This window comes from Jaculus jaculus, chromosome 10 (assembly GCF_020740685.1).
Source record: "Jaculus jaculus isolate mJacJac1 chromosome 10, mJacJac1.mat.Y.cur, whole genome shotgun sequence".
NCBI classification, from domain to species: domain Eukaryota; kingdom Metazoa; phylum Chordata; class Mammalia; order Rodentia; family Dipodidae; genus Jaculus; species Jaculus jaculus.
Window position 1 is genome coordinate 18,245,673 of NC_059111.1, and position 16,812 is coordinate 18,262,484.

Sequence of the window (16,812 nt, forward strand, 5' to 3'; positions counted from 1 at the left end):
GTGCCAGGACGGGGCCATGGAGAACAATTTGATTCCTCACCTGAGTCTGGGGCCCACAGTGTCTCCCCCTTCCTTTTCCTGCTTCTGCTACTGTTGGAGAAGAGCCCCTTCAGACCAGAAGCAGGCTTCCGCCTGTCAGCAAAAAAGAGGGAAAAGGGAAATAATCTGAATAGTTGGAATTCCAGGAGTTGTGCTGTACCAGGTAGCAGGGACTTTTCTGTCTTGACTGACCGGAGATGAGATGAGAGAAGAAGAGACTGAGAGTGAAATAGAAAGGTGCGGAGAGGAGAGAAACGGGAAACGTGCCTGATGTCTGTGGGACACCTCACAAGGATCCCTGACATTCCATCTAGAAACCCTCATGTCATGCCCATGTCCTCAGAGCTTAGCTCTTCAGGCAATTTTCTTTTTAATTTTTTTTTGTTCATTATTTATTTATTTATTTGAGAGTGACAGACAGAGAGAGAAAGACAGATAGAGGGAGAGAGAGAGAATGGGCGCGCCAGGGCTTCCAGCCTCTGCAAAGGAACTCCAGATGCGTGCGCCCCCTTGTGCATCTGGCTAACGTGGGACCAGGGGAACCGAGCCTTGACCGGGGTCCTTAGGCTTCATAGGCAAGCGCTTAACTGCTAAGCCATCTCTCCAGCCCTCTTCAGGCAATTTATCCTCTGGCCTAGTCATGTGTTACAGGTGGAGTTGAGGCCAGTCCTAGGCAAAGGTATAGAGTCAGCCTGTAGGTCAACAGCGTTCCAGTTCATGGAGGCTAAGAGGAGAAAATATTCACCTGCAAATACTTAGAAACAGTGACACGTTTACCAGCTTCAAATAACTTTTTTTTTTTAATTTCATTTATTTGAGAGAGAGAGAGAAACAGAGAGTGGGCATGCCAGGGCCTCCAGCCACTACAAACGAAATACAAGTGCATGCGCCAACTTGTGCATCTGGCTTATGTGGATACTGGGGAATTGAACCTGGGTCCTTAGGCACGGCAGACCAGCATCTTAATTGCTAAGCCATCTATCCCACCCCCGCTGCCCTTTTTAACTTTTATTTTTTGGTTTCTCCAGGTAGGGTTTTGCTCTAGCCTAGGCTGACCTGGAATTCACTCTGTAGTCTTAGGGTGGCCTCAAACTCATGGCGATTCTCCTACCTCTGTGTCCTGAGTGCTGGGATGAGAGGCGGGCGCCACCACACCCGGCAAGAATTTTGTTTTTTGTTCAACACTTGTCTTACTTTTTTTACTGCTGTGACAAAATACTGCCTAAACAACTTCAAGAAGGAAGGCTTACTGTGTCCCACAGTTTGGGAGAACAATCCATGTGATAGAAGAAAACATGGTGGCGGGACCATGAAGTGGCTGGTCACATTACATCTGGAGTCAGGAAACAGAGAGAAAGGAATGAATGCGGTAGTTCAGGTCGATCTCTCGCTCTTGTTTAGTCTGGGAGCCTGTGGAAGGAATGGTGCCACCCACATTCACAGTGGATGTCACCCTCCTGCATCCATTGAACCTTTCTGGGTTTGCCCACATGGACACAACCAGAAATTCCTTTCCTAAGCGCTTCCAAATCCAGTCAAAGTGACAACAATTAAGATTAACCATCACACCACACATGCTAGTTATTTACTCACTGAGCGCAAGCTTGTCTTGGCTTTTCTACCAAGAAAATGAAAGGAACAATTTTACAAGCATTGTGATGGATCCTGGTGACTCAACGGGAGGCTGAAATTAGAGGGTTTGAATTCATGTCTGTTTTCTTTCCACCTCCAAACAGCCAGCAGTTTAGGGAATTACAGTGGCTCCCTTCCCTGCTGGGACACGACCCCCTGTGGTGCCATTGGGATGAAAACACTCTTGTGTGTCAAAGAGCTTGGGGCAATGTTTTTCCATGTGCAGTTTTTGGAACTCTGACCCTAAAGATGCTGTGCTGGGAAGAGGCTCCTCAGACCAGTGACTCTTGGAAATGTCACACTCTGTCCCCCTAAAGGCAATCACAGGTCTTCTTACGGAGGCAGGAGCTGGGTTCCCCTCCCCCACTCCCGCCTGCCTCCAGCCAGGGGCCACTTTACTTTGACTCTTTTCCACAGGCCCTGACACCCCAGGTGTGCCTTTGGCTGTAGCTGCAGACCACTCATGCTTCACATTTGGGGGGAACCCTCTCTACCAGTGTATGCCGTGCTTGAAGCTGGGGGCACATAGCTGATGGCTGTCCATGTGGGTCTCCCCAGAGAACAGGCTTAAAGCGTGGAGGGGCGTAGAAGTCTTCCCCAGGGAGACTGAAGAGATCACTGCTCACACTGAGGACATAATTACTCTGCTCCCTGGGTGTAGCTAAGGCTTTCCTACATCTATACATGACAGGATCAGGAGTCACCTCTAAGACCGATGGGTACTAGACACAAAGAAAAAGGTTTCGATTCCAAATTACAAAAGAGATTTTCTACAGGAATCTGTCACGACAGCCTGGGCTGTTTTAGGAGGAAGGAGGAGCTTGCCACCATAGAGGTGTCAGAGTGGTGTGTCCCACCACCCAGGAGGTTTTATATAGACAGCGTTGGCATGTCAGGAAGACAGCTGAGTTAGGTGACCTGTGATTGTGACCAGAAGCATCTGTTCTTCACCTAGTTTTTGGTGAGGGTTAGTGGCTTGAGGACACAATCCACCCCGCTTGATACATACATAGATATACATGTGGGTAAAAATAGACACAAAACAGGACAAACAGGCTGTTTCAGCATAAATAGTCACTGGCATTCCTTCATAATGTAAGTAGCTGTTGGTTCACAATGAGTCGAGTCTTGACTGATTAACAAGAATATTCTATGTCATACAATAAAATATGCTCAAAACACTGAACAAGTTTCTTTTAAATTTTTTGTTTATTTTTCTGTATTTATTTGAAAGAGACAGACAGAGAGAAAGAGGCGCTCACAGAGAGAGCAAGAGAATGGGTGCACCAGGGCCTCCAGCCACTGCAAAAGAACTCCAAATGCATGTGCCACCTTGTGCATCTGGCTTACATGGGTACCTGGGTCCTTAGGCTTCACTGGCAAGTGCTTAACCACTAAGCCATCTTTCCAACCCTACTGAACAAGTTTTAAGTGGAGTAGAATCAATCCCCAAGACCAAGTTAGATCTGGTGGGTCAAGTTTGTAAATAATGATGTACTTTGGCTATGCAATATGTTAACAGTAGGGAAAGAGGCTGAGGGGTACAAAGAAACTCCCTATATTATCATTGCAGAATATTGAAAGCCAAATATCTCTTCAAAAATACAGAAACCCAGCTAGAGAGATGTCTCAGTGGCTAAAGGCTCTTGCTTGCAAAGCCTGACAGTCTAGGTTTGATACCTCAGTACCATGTAAAGCCAGATGCACAGAGTGGTATATGCATCCAAAGTTCATTTGCAGTGGCAGGAGGCCCTAACATACCCATGCTCATTTTTTCTCTCTCTCTCTCTCTCTCTGCCTATTTCTCTTACCTTTCTCTCTCAAATAAATAAATAAATAAAATATTTGAAAAAACAAAAGAAACCCTATCCTTTGCTCCCATTCTCTGTTCATGTCACACCTTTTTTTTTTGATAAATGTCCTTTATCCTTTAAAAATTCCCTGTTTTGAGAAATATTTTATTTATTTATTTATTTATTTTAGAGAGAGTGGTAGATAGAATGGGTGCACCAGGGCCTTCAGCTGCTGCAGACAAACTCCAGATGCATGTGCCACCCTGTGCATCTGGTTTATGTGGGTCCTGGCGAATTGAACCTGGGTCCCTTGGCTTCAAAGGCAAATGCCTTAACCACTGAGCCATCTCTCCAGCCCGAAGAATTCCGTATGTTTTAATGGCACTGGGTATCAATACCAGGGCTACCACAGAGGTATACACTTAGCCCTATTTTTACTTTTTATTTTCAGACAGGCTCTCACTAAATTGTCTAGGCTGGCCTTAAATCCTTCTGCCCAGGTTTCCTATTAGCTGGGTTTACAGGCTTGTGCTATATGTCCGGCCATAAGGTTTGTTGTTGCTGCTGCTGCTGTTTTCAGATAGGGTCTCCAGTAGTTCACGCTGGCCTGGAACTCATTATGTAGCAGAGGATGACTTTGAACTCTTGATCCTCCCAAGTGCTGGAGTGGCAGGCGTGTGTTCTCGCCTAGTTATCAGTCGTAAATGGTTGAAACTGGCCAGAGATTATACAATCTACCAGGCACATCCAGCGTTTTGACATTGCCACATGACATTGTCATCTACAAAGTTCACGTTTGAGAGCCCCGCAATAGAATTACAGAAACAAAAAAGACAAAATATAACGTTTCAAATAAGTTTTTGATCTTGTGTTGGGCCCTGGCAGACCTGTGGGTTGGACATGCCTGAACCATCCATTGAATTTGTACCATGAACTCATGGCACCCAGAAGTCATTTAATCACAGTTATGCCAGGTGTCTCCATGGAAATCTGTCTGATGGAGTGTGGAATCAGCCCATTCATCAGTCAGTCCCGGTTGTGCCCAGGCACTGGACACTGGAAGTTGGGTCTCTCTCTCTCTTTTTTTTTTTTTTTAGCCTAATCTCTTGGGTTGACCGCCTCCCTTTTGTTAATTGGGGACTGGGAAGAGGGAGGGGCTATCTTTCATGTCTCTCTGCTTCCTCCTCCCACAAAGCATACCTCACCCACCCCTGCTGTGGCCTGCATCTGAGGCCGGGCGAGCATCCTGCCACCACCTGCATCTTCCCACAGGTACACCTGCCCTTTCAAAACCTCCCCTGCAGGCAGGCTTTAGAGATAGTCTTGAACAAACAGGCTGGGTCACATCAAGGGAGACTCCCCGGGCCAGGATGCCTCTCCAATGTCCCTTCCTCTCTGGGAAAGCTGTGACATTTTCTCACAGTCACTCTTGTTCCCTCTGCTCCAACTCTAGCCACTTTGGTTTGAACTTCAAGACTTTTCTATTGAGTTAAGAGTCAAGAAGCTGAGCCTTAGTAATTTTCTTGCCTGTAGCTAGCTGTATAACTGTGGCCATACCCTCACTGGGGTTGGAAATACAAACAAAAGTTTGATTTTCAAATTTATTTTGTTTATTTTTTAAGCAACAGACAGAGAAAGAGGGGAAGAGAGAGAGGGGGGGGGGGGACACGCCAGGGCCTCTAGCCACTGTAAACGAATGTATCTGGCTAACGGGGGGGGAGGGGTCCTGGGGAATGGAGCTTCGAACCGGGGTCCTTAGGCTTCACAGGCAAGCGCTTAACCGCTAAGCCAAGCCTCCAGCCCCCGAGAGTTTGATTTTTATATAATCTTTTTAATTAATTTTTTTTTACTTGGCATTCAGAGATTTAGGAATCATTCAATCATGTATTTTCAAATATTATTGATTCTCGTTCCTCTCCTCCTATCCCATTATTATTATTATTAACCCAAGCATTTTCCATTAAACAATACATTGAAGTCATGCTAAGTTATTCTGGCTTTCTGGGAGTTTTTTTTTATTTTTTTATTTTTTTTATCTTGTAGGGATGCTGTCTAACCCTAGATTAGAGAGCTCTTGTCCTTTTCCTTGCCTAAGGAAGTGGCCTACTGCTGGCGACGTGAGTGTGTGTGTGTGTGTGTGTGTGTGTGTGTGTGTGTGTGTGTTTGCCAGCGCGCATGTGTACCGGCCTATAGATCAGGGTTCTTTTTCTAAACTGACAGCTCCCACCGTCCTCTGCTCCGTTCTGGTTTACAGCCAAGTTTCTTTTGCTGTCTCCTCGAGTCAGTCTTGAGGCCCACGCTTGCAGCCAGGATGCGGTTGTTCCTCAGGCACGCAAGGGTGCCAGTGTTGCTCCTCTCCCTGCAAACCTCCGGCTAAGATCAAAGCAATTATCAGAGGACTTTTCCCCTCTGGCCCTTCCCTACCTTCCCCCCCGCCCCCCAATCCTGCTATAGACTCCTTCCCCTTCTCCATCAGGTAAGATGGCCCTGGATAGCCCCCGGCTTCTTCCTTCCAAGATCCCAGTGGATGTCTAGACTGTCCTCCCCTCTGCTGAATGATGTCCCTTCTTCCATTCCCAGGAGCTCCATCTAAGTTGAAGGGTTGCCCCCTCTGGGGGGTGGGGGTGGGAGGGGGGTCGAGGGGTGGTCACAGGGGTGGCCCCGGGACGGGTTTTCCCTTTGTCGGCCGCCAGGGGGCGCGGGGCTCGGCTCGGGCGGGTTGACAGCGGGAGGCCGCGAGGGGGAGCGAGGAGGGAGCGCGGGTCTCGCTCTCGGGACCGCGAACCTCGGAGCCGCCGCGGACCCTGGCCGGACGCAGCGGAGCCCGGGGCGCAGCCGAGGGGAGCCAGTCTCCGGGCCGGGCGCGCGCGCGCGGGGGTGGCCGTCCATGCGGCGGCGCTCGGGGCTGCGGGGAGGTGCTGCCGGGCTCCGGGGACCACGCGGGGGTGAGAGGCGACGCGAGGTGACCACCAGGTGAGCAGAGCCGCGTCCACCCTGGGAGGGACCTCCCCCCCACACCGGTCCCTTTTCCCCCCGTTGTCTGTCCCCAGGACCACCGGTCCCCTCCGGGGTGTCCCGTGGACTGGCTAGCCTGCCGGGACGCTGGCGCGGGGAGTGGGTGTGTCCCCGGAGCTCCGGGCTGCGGTGCCAGCGCGCGCAGATCCGTGCCCACGGGCGCTCTCCCTTTCCCTTCCCGGGTCCCTGCTGGCCGTGCCCGGTGCCAGCCTTCACCCTTCACCATCTCTGTCTCTGACACAGGCCACTTTGGCTCCGGGGGAATGGCAGCCTGATGCTCCCTGGGCCAGCTCGGTGGGGGGACCTTCGCCCTCCCCTTTCCCCGGGGAAATGCACTCGTGCCTGGAGGCGGGAGAGCTGGAGTCACCGCTCCCCGTGTCCCTCCCTAGCCTGGCGCCTGGGCCACGCTACTTTCCACAGAGAGTCTGCGAAGCCCGCGGCAGACCAGCCCCAAAGTGGACCTGTTGCTGTTTCCCCCAACTTCCGGGTACCTGCAGGCCTTGGGCGCGCTTGTGGAATTGGCTTTTCTTTTTCTCTCTCTTTCTTTCTTTCCTTCCTTCCTTCTTTCTTTCTCTCTCTCTCTCTCTCTCTCTCTCTCTCTCTTTCTTTCTTTCTTTTTCTTTTTGCACGCTTCTCTCACCTTGCAGTATGTTAGAAATCTGCAAGTGCAATTTTCTTGCTTCCTTTTGAGATAACTTCAACCCTGACTTGGGAAGGGCATTTCAAGGGTGGCTCACTTAGCATCAGGAAGGATGGATAGGTCTAGGGAGTTTTGTGTTTTTTTTAAGGCTACACTGGCACCGGTTTCTCTCAGCCTCCTTCTACTATTAAAAGCGCATCTGTCTCTTCCTACTTTGTGTGTGTGTGTGTGTGTGTGTGTGTGTGTGTGTGTGTGTCCGTCCTCCACTCCTCCAGCCCACCATGCAGCGTGTCACCCCCCTTTGCAGGCAGTGGATAAATTGAAGTCTTGGACTTGGGAGCAACCACTGTTAGAATTTGGAATAGAAATAGACAGCCTAGGCAGGCCCAAGGAATCATCTTATCCAACTCCTACAGCCCAGGGCAGCCAGGCATAGTCCAAAGACTATTAGAGAAGTCGCCCCTACTCCGTTGATGGGAGGTGACTCAGTTGCCTTGCTGAGCAGTCTTACCGTAGCCTCCCTCAGTGCGCACGGAGCAAATACTTTTCAAGTGTGACTTAAACACACTTCTGCTCGATTCCTATAGATTTTTGTTGGCACCATAGTTGAATTCCTTTAGAAAACACAATCCTAGCCCTGAAATGAACGTGAGGAAGCAAAGGGAGAGAGCCCTGGGACTTGGCTGTGTACCCTTGCAGGGATGGAGCAGGGATTTCCCAGAGGTCCTGGCGTGAAAGATGCGTCTGGGAGATGAGCATATATGGGAGCCACTGTCTGAAAGCCTCCGGTGGAGATGACCAGGCTCATGTGCTGCCCACACCCCACCCCGGGCGGGGCAGCAGGCTGGGCTTTTATCTTTTCCCTCTCCTGTGCCACGAAGAAATGTTTTTAACCTGCTGTCAAGGAATGGGAAAATACCATTTGGGGGCTAGGGAGACTGTGAAGTCTGTTAGGTGTGAGGGAGTTCAGATTAAGTCCCAGGAACATGTGGCTACTTGTAACTCCCGCTTGCCAGGCAAAGAGGAAATCCCTGACTGCTGGCTTAGCTGAATCCAGAAGAGCTCTGGGCTCACAGGACAACCCTTCATAAAACAGAGTGGTTGGGCTGGAGAGGTGGCTTAGCTGTTAAGGCATTTGTCTGCAAAGCCAAAGGACCCAGGTTTGATTCCCCAGGACCCAGGTAAACCAGATGCACAAGGGGGCACACGCATCTGGAGTTTGTTTGCAGTGGCTGGAGCTCTGGCACACCCATTTTCTCTCTCCCTCTCTTTCTCTCTGTCAAATAAATAAATAAAAATAAAAATATTTAAAACAGAGTGATTGAGGAGGACACCTGACTTCCACCTTTGGCCTCCACATGCGCACACACGTGCACGCACCCTGTACACACACCCAATGACAGGAGGAAGATCAGGGTTGTCAATAGTAACTTGGGATTTTTTTTTTTTGTTCTTTTTCTTTTTTTTAAATTTGGTTATTTACTTGATCATTTGAGAGAGAGAGAGAATGGGCACTCCAGGGCCTTCAGGTGCTGGAAAAAAAAAAACTCCAGACACATGCACCACCCTCTGTATCTGGCATTCCATGGGTCCTGGGGAATGGAACCTGGGTCCTCTGGCTTTGCAGGCAAGCATCTTAACCACTAAGTCATCTCTCCAGCCTGATTACTTTTTTCCTGTTGGCCTAGAAGTGCTTGTTTTGATTACGGTCAGTTATCTGCAGAGGGGCTGAGCATTGTCCTCTAGGTCCCCACTTTTACCCTGGTTGCTAGTAGTATTGTGCCCCCTCAACACCGGCATTGCATCCCCTACATTTATAAGTCATTCATCACAATGTCCCTTCCACATTCTTTTGTGATATCTCTAAGAATTATTTTCCTGCCTCCACCTTAAACCTTGTCCAAATTACAGTAATAATCTCCCCTCTTGACTCGCAGCCACAAGTTACTTTCCTCATTTTAATCCATCTTCTGTCATGCTGACGGATTAATATCCCTAAAATTCTAACTTCACCACATCATTCCTCACAAGAAAGCACAATGGCTCCCCACTATTCACTTCGATTTTATTTTCCTCCAGTAGATATTTCTGAGCATCTGCTGTGTGCCAGGGACCATTGCCATGGGCTAGGGTTTACATGGAGCAAGCAATATCTCTGCTCTCAAGGAGTTGACAAGGCTAGTGGATGATAAATGACCTTCCGGGGGAGAGAAGTAAAGAAGTAACTGCGAACCTATGCAGGAGTGTGTGTGTGTGTGTGTGTGTGTGTGTGTGTGTGTGTGTGTTCAAGCATGCGTGTGCAGGAAAAACATCAAGGAGACACAGATGAGGGAGACACTGATTGGGCTTGGCCAATCTCCACTGGGCTTTAAAGCCGAAACAGGAGTCCAAAATGGGAAGGCTGGGAAACATTTGGAAAACTAAACAAAGGCTAGAGCCAAGACCAAGAGAAGAGAGACTACAGGTGAGGGTGTGTCTCAACCCAGGAGAGCCTTCAATTGGATATATTAAACTTTTCCTGTTTCAATTCTACATTTGTGAAGCCAAGGCAACCCAACTCTAAAACCTACACTGCAGGAACCCACCCAAAGGGGTCATTGCCCTGTGGTCTCTTTAGCATGGCCTTATCTATCCTCCATCCACAACCCCTCCTCCTGCAAACAACCTTCCCTTCCTCCACTCTCCTCCTCCACCCACACTTCTCCTCTCACACCACCTTCCCTTCCTCCACTCTCCTCCTCCATCCACACTTCTCCTCTCACACCACCTTCCCTTCCTCCATCTCCTCCTCTATCCACACTTCTCCTCTCACACCACCTTCCCTTCCTCCACTCTCCTCCTCCATCCACACTCCTCCTCTCACACCACCTTCCCTTCCTCCACTCTCCTCTCCTCCACCCATACTCCTCCTCCTCTCACACCACCTTCCCTTCCTCCACTCTCCTCCTCCATCCACACTCCTCCTCCTCTCACACCACCTTCCCTTCCTCCACTCTCCTCCTCCACCCACACTCTTCCTCCTCTCACACCACCTTCCCTTCCTCCACTCTCCTCCTCCATCCACACTCCACCTCTCACACCAACTTCCCTTCCTCCACTCTCCTCCTCCACCCACACTCCTCCTCCTCTCACACCACCTTCCCTTCCTCCACTCTCCTCCTCCACCCACACTCTTCCTCCTCTCACACCACCTTCCCTTCCTCCACTCTCCTCCTCCATCCACACTCCACCTCTCACACCAACTTCCCTTCCTCCACTCTCCTCCTCCACCCACACTCCTCCTCCTCTCACACCACCTTCCCTTCCTCCACTCTCCTCCTCCATCCACACTCCACCTCTCACACCAACTTCCCTTCCTCCACTCTCCTCCTCCACCCACACTCCTCCTCCTCTCACACCACCTTCCCTTCCTCCACTCTCCTCCTCCATCCACCCTCCTCCTCTCACACCACCTTCCCTTCCTCCACTCTCCTCTCCTCCATCCACACTCCTCCTCTCCCACCACCTTCCCTTCCTCCACTCTCCTCCTCCATCCACACTCCTCCTCTCACACCACCTTCCCTTCCTCCACTCTCCTCCTCCACCCACACTCCTCCTCCTCTCACACCAACTTCCCTTCCTCCACTCTCCTCTCCTCCATCCACACTCCTCCTCTCACACCACCTTCCCTTCCTCCACTCTCCTCCTCCATCCACACTCCTCCTCTCCCACCACCTTCCCTTCCTCCACTCTCCTCCTCCATCCACACTCCTCCTCTCACACCACCTTCCCTTCCTCCACTCTCCTCCTCCACCCACACTCCTCCTCCTCTCACACCAACTTCCCTTCCTCCACTCTCCTCTCCTCCATCCACACTCCTCCTCTCACACCACCTTCCCTTCCTCCACTCTCCTCCTCCACCCACACTCCTCCTCTCACACCACCTTCCCTTCCTCCACTCTCCTCTCCTCCATCCACACTCCTCCTCTCACACCACCTTCCCTTCCTCCACTCTCCTCTCCTCCACCCACACTCCTCCTCCTCTCCCACCACCTTCCCTTCCTCCACTCTCCTCCTCCATCCACACTCCTCCTCTCACACCACCTTCCCTTCCTCCACTCTCCTCCTCCATCCACACTCCTCCTCCTCTCACACCACCTTCCCTTCCTCCACTCTCCTCCTCCATCCACACTCCTCCTCCTCTCACACCACCTTCCCTTCCTCCACTCTCCTCCTCCATCCACACTCCTCCTCTCACACCACCTTCCCTTCCTCCACTCTCCTCTCCTCCATCCACACTCCTCCTCTCACACCACCTTCCCTTCCTCCACTCTCCTCTCCTCCACCCACACTCCTCCTCCTCTCACACCACCTTCCCTTCCTCCACTCTCCTCCTCCATCCACACTCCTCCTCTCACACCACCTTCCCTTCCTCCACTCTCCTCTCCTCCATCCACACTCCTCCTCTCACACCACCTTCCCTTCCTCCACTCTCCTCCTCCATCCACACTCCTCCTCCTCTCACACCACCTTCCCTTCCTCCACTCTCCTCCTCCATCCACACTCCTCCTCTCACACCACCTTCCCTTCCTCCACTCTCCTCTCCTCCATCCACACTCCTCCTCTCACACCACCTTCCCTTCCTCCACTCTCCTCCTCCATCCACACTCCTCCTCCTCTCACACCACCTTCCCTTCCTCCACTCTCCTCCTCCCTCCACACTCCTCCTCCTCTCACACCACCTTCCCTTCCTCCACTCTCCTCCTCCATCCACACTCCTCCTCTCACACCACCTTCCCTTCCTCCACTCTCCTCCTCCACCCACACTCCTCCTCCTCTCACACCACCTTCCCTTCCTCCACTCTCCTCCTCCATCCACACTCCACCTCTCACATCACCTTCCCTTCCTCCACTCTCCTCCTCCACCCACACTCCTCCTCTCACACCACCTTCCCTTCCTCCACTCTCCTCTCCTCCACCCACACTCCTCCTCTCACACCACCTTCCCTTCCTCCACTCTCCTCTCCTCCATCCACACTCCTCCTCTCACACCACCTTCCCTTCCTCCACTCTCCTCTCCTCCATCCACACTCCTCCTCTCACACCACCTTCCCTTCCTCCACTCTCCTATCCTCCATCCAACCTCCTCCTCCTCTCACACCACCTTCCCTTCCTCCACTCTCCTCCTCCACCCACACTCCTCCTCTCACACCACCTTCCCTTCCTCCACTCTCCTCCTCCATCCACACTCCTCCTCTCACACCACCTTCCCTTCCTCCACTCTCCTCCTCCTCCATCCACACTCCTCCTCCTCTCACACCACCTTCCCTTCCTCCACTCTCCTCCTCCTCCATCCACACTCCTCCTCCTCTCACACCACCTTCCCTTCCTCCACTCTCCTCCTCCACCCACACTCCTCCTCCTCTCACACCACCTTCCCTTCCTCCACTCTCCTCCTCCATCCACACTCCTCCTCCTCTCACACCACCTTCCCTTCCTCCACTCTCCTCCTCCTCCATCCACACTCCTCCTCTCACACCACCTTCCCTTCCTCCACTCTCCTCCTCCATCCACACTCCTCCTCTCACACCACCTTCCCTTCCTCCACTCTCCTCTTCCATCCACACTCCTCCTCCTCTCACACCACCTTCCCTTCCTCCACTCTCCTCTCCTCCATCCACACTCCTCCTCCTCTCACACCACCTTCCCTTCCTCCACTCTCCTCCTCCATCCACACTCCTCCTCTCACACCACCTTCCCTTCCTCCACTCTCCTCCTCCATCCACACTCCTCCTCTCACACCACCTTCCCTTCCTCCACTCTCCTCTCCTCCATCCACACTCCTCCTCCTCTCACACCACCTTCCCTTCCTCCACTCTTCTCCTCCATCCACACTCCTCCTCTCACACCACCTTCCCTTCCTCCACTCTCTTCCTCCACCCACACTCCTCCTCCTCTCACACCACCTTCCCTTCCTCCACTCTCCTCTCCTCCATCCAACCTCCTCCTCCTCTCACACCACCTTCCCTTCCTCCACTCTCCTCCTCCATCCACACTCCTCCTCCTCTCACACCACCTTCCCTTCCTCCACTCTCCTCCTCCATCCACACTCCTCCTCCTCTCACACCACTGTCCCTTCCTCCACTCTCCTCCTCCATCCACACTCCCCTCCTTCCTCTCATGCTATCTTTCCTTTCCACTTTCCCTACTCTCTGCCCTCTACCCACACTTCCCTTCCTCCACTCACACTCCCTTCCCGTTTCTCTGCACACTACGTTCTCCCACCAACCCACTCCATGCTCCCCTTTCTTGTCCTCAGGGCCACACTCCCCTGTCCAGCTCTGTTTTGTACTTGAAAATCTGTTGGAAAAATCATGCATATTTCAGTGTAGGGTCTGCTTCTGTGAACCGGCATTTTAACGGTGTTTGCGTGTGCACGTTCACACTTGTGCACATATGTGAAAAGCGTTAGGGAATCACAAATGAGCTAGCACGCACATCTCAATGCAAAAGGATAGCGTTTGTTGTGAGAATGAAATTTTGGTGATAGGTAGAGTCCTTTTTTTGCAGGTTGTTTTTTCCTTTCCTGTAGCTATGTAGCCCAGCCTGTCTTTGAAGTCTCAGTTTCCTGCCTCAGCCTTGGAGTGCTGTGGTCCTAGGTGTGTGCACTGGGCTTGGCCTAGTCTTCCTTTTCTGTAGATACCTTGGCTTTGAGCCCAAGGAGTGAGCAGTGACGATACTGCGCCCAAAGCCAGTAGAGCATTTATATTTTTTATTTTGTCATGGGGATCTTTGGAAAGGGATTTTGAAGTGTTTCCCAAAAGCCAAGTGCATTCTCACCCTACCCAAACTTTTCCAAGTCAAGCCCTTTGAACCCTCTGCAAAATTTCTTCTGTGAGCTGAATGAGTGCTAAGGTGAAATCAGGATGCCCTGGCTTGACAGTCCTAAGTTGCACAAAGGGCTTGGGATGCCCCCAATAGTTTATGCCAGGCTAGTCACGATCAACCACCCCCACTGCCCAAAGTGGCTTTTTATTTTTCACTTCTTCCCAGCCTCTCCCCATGTGTAACAAGGTAATAGCCAGTGCCTGAGGCTGTTGATGGTTTATAGTACCTTCTGCCAATACCCGGCACATAGTAGGTGCTCAGCTGCAGGTTTCCTGCTTCTGTCTACTCTGATCAATGCCTGGCAGACAGTACGTGCTATATGTATTCTAGAAGGAAACAACAAAAAAATTCTCAGCTCCCCTCAGGTTCCGGGGCTTTGTTCGATGGACTGAATATTATCACGCTGTAATCCAACCCGGTGAGTGAACACTTTACAATGGTAATTATCTCTCTTCTCTCCACTTCCTCTTTAGTGTCCCTTTGGGTCCCCCCCCCAAAATCATGAGTACCCATAGGCAGCTGTTCTCCTCCCTGGTAACTAGTCTTGGGGGACAGTGCTCTCCTGCAGTTTATCTTCTTTTCTTTCCCTAATCTTCCAGCCGAGCAAAGGATGTGTGATGTCTCCTGGGAACCATCCCTTATGGTGGGAGCCAGACTTGTGTTCACTCTAACTCTTCTTGGGTGTGGTTCACAGAGTCCTGAGCCAGGCTTGCGCCTCCCTTGTCCCTGAAGGGTGGCATGGGACAGCTCCTTAAGTACCGTCCAGGTCGGGTCCCTTGGCTGCCTGCCCAAGGCCTGGCCAGCAGGGAGAACCGAAGTAGTGAGTGATTAATGGGCGCCTCATCTAATCTGCTGCCAGGGGAAATGAAGGGCCAGCTATGGGCTGGGCGCTCGCTGGTCTTGACCTGCTCCAGGTGGACTTGGAATGTGCCCAGCTCAAGGATGGGGATTAAGCCTTGAAAGACAAGAGGAAATGAGATGTTAACCCTTTAGGCCATGGCCCTTGGAGCCCCAGCGGGGACATGGCAGGAGAATTATCTGTAGGCATCTGATGAAAGCGAAACATGGCCTTTGATTTATGATTGCGGCGGTGGTGGTGGTGGTGGGCGGCGGGGGGGGGGGAAGGGGGATCCCTGCTTTTGTGACCATTTTCCTAGAGGCGTGGTCAGGCGAGAGAAGATTGATGTCCTCTGACAGTGGACAATGGGGAGGCTGCTTACCTGCTTCTCTCTTGAAAACCTCCCGACCATATGAGAGCAAGCGATCAGTTTGCATTTGCAGGACATACATTTCCTCTTGAAATGTGGCCCCTCTGACAGCCAGGCATTGGGAAGGAGGTAGAGGAAGGTACTAGCCACTGGCTGGAAGCTGTCTTCCACAGGGGAGTGAGTGGGCACCGCAGCTCCATGGAGCATAGAGTCACAATCCCCACCATGTCCGCTCGTGAGCCTTAGCTCGGACCCCCGGGTGCTAAGGGCCCTGAACAACACCGTTAACCAACGAGTCATCATTTTTCCCACCAGTAAAGTGGAAATCATGACAAGGTATACCCAGGGTGAGATTCATGAGACTGGCACATGCTTCAGACAGCCTCCGGCATACACGGATGCCACGGGTGCCCACCTTAGCTATTTTGGTCTTCTGGTGCATCCTTGCTTGCCCGGGTCCCTTCAGAGGATCAGATGCCAGCGGCTCCTCCTCCTGAGCTCCCAGGCTGGTCTTGGGCGGGTCCAGGGCTTTACTCTTTGATTGATCTCACCTGCTTGACCCCTGACCCTGCATGCCTTGCATTCTGGCCCCTCCCTCTGCTACTGGCTCAGGGGTCTCCCGCTGCCCTTTTGATGAGACCTTCTGCTCCTCATTCCCTGCTGGGCACAATGCTGGTGGGCTGGGCTGGACTGTGACATCAGCCTGGACCTCTGGTGATCCGGCTGCCACACCGGTGTCCCCCGGGGCCAAGTGGCTGAGGGTAAGCAGAATCAGGCGTGGTGGAAACAGTCTGCTCAGGATGGGAACCCTACCTCTGTCCTGTTTTCCTGTTTCTGAACTAACTCTCCTTGTCTAGGCCTTGATAAGAGTCACATTAGACTTCTCTAGTAGTCGATTGACAGGAGTGGACGTGAGGTTTCCTGGAGACTGGGTAGGAGAGCTGATTGCTGGTTATAAGTTGAGCCCAGGATGGATCCGCGGTGTCAGCTCTGGCGACTCATTACCGGTGTGTACTGACAGCCTAGCGTTCAGCTCCTGCTGTGTCCAGGACAGATGGGTACCCAGGCCTGCTTCACTTAGTGATGGCTCCGAGGCTTTCACAGCACTTGAAGTTCAGGCCAATGCGGGACGAGGAGCTGCTGCTGTGTGGGGCGTCATGTCAAATACGAACGAGGCGTCCCCTGTTATAATTTGTGTCGTCCACTACATCTGTATGAGGGACTCTGCCACAGCTCACACAGTGGAGGCTCAGAGAGGCTGAGGTATTTTCATAGGCTCAGATAGCAAGTAGATAGCAGTGTGAGGGTTGGACTCCAAGTCACTTGACTCTAAAACATGTGCTCTAGGGGAAAGATCAGATCACTAAGTGAGGGACAAGGCAATCTCTCTCATACACACAGATAGTAGAGCAGTGCTTCTATTGATCTTCTTTTTCCCCCCTTGATATATGTTTATATTTTAACTTACTTGTCACATATTTATCTTTTTTGCCTAACATGATTTTCCGTAAATTTTTCTTTTTCGTTTCTTTTTTTTAATTTTAATTTTAATTTTAATTTTTAAAATTTTTATTTATTTATTTGAGAACGACAGACACAGAGAGAAAGACAGATAGAG

At 51.5% G+C, this 16,812-nt stretch overlaps 1 protein-coding gene across 1 annotated transcript in view; it reads left to right on the forward strand.

The window, feature by feature from the left end:
- The first annotated feature begins 6,346 nt into the window (after positions 1-6,346).
- The window catches only part of Thsd4 (thrombospondin type 1 domain containing 4), a 694,201-nt gene continuing 683,735 nt past the window's right edge, over positions 6,347-16,812 (forward strand). The window contains exon 1 of the mRNA XM_045160247.1: positions 6,347-6,437. The gene's annotated coding sequence lies outside the window, so the exon portion shown is untranslated. The remainder of the gene's footprint in view (positions 6,438-16,812) is intronic.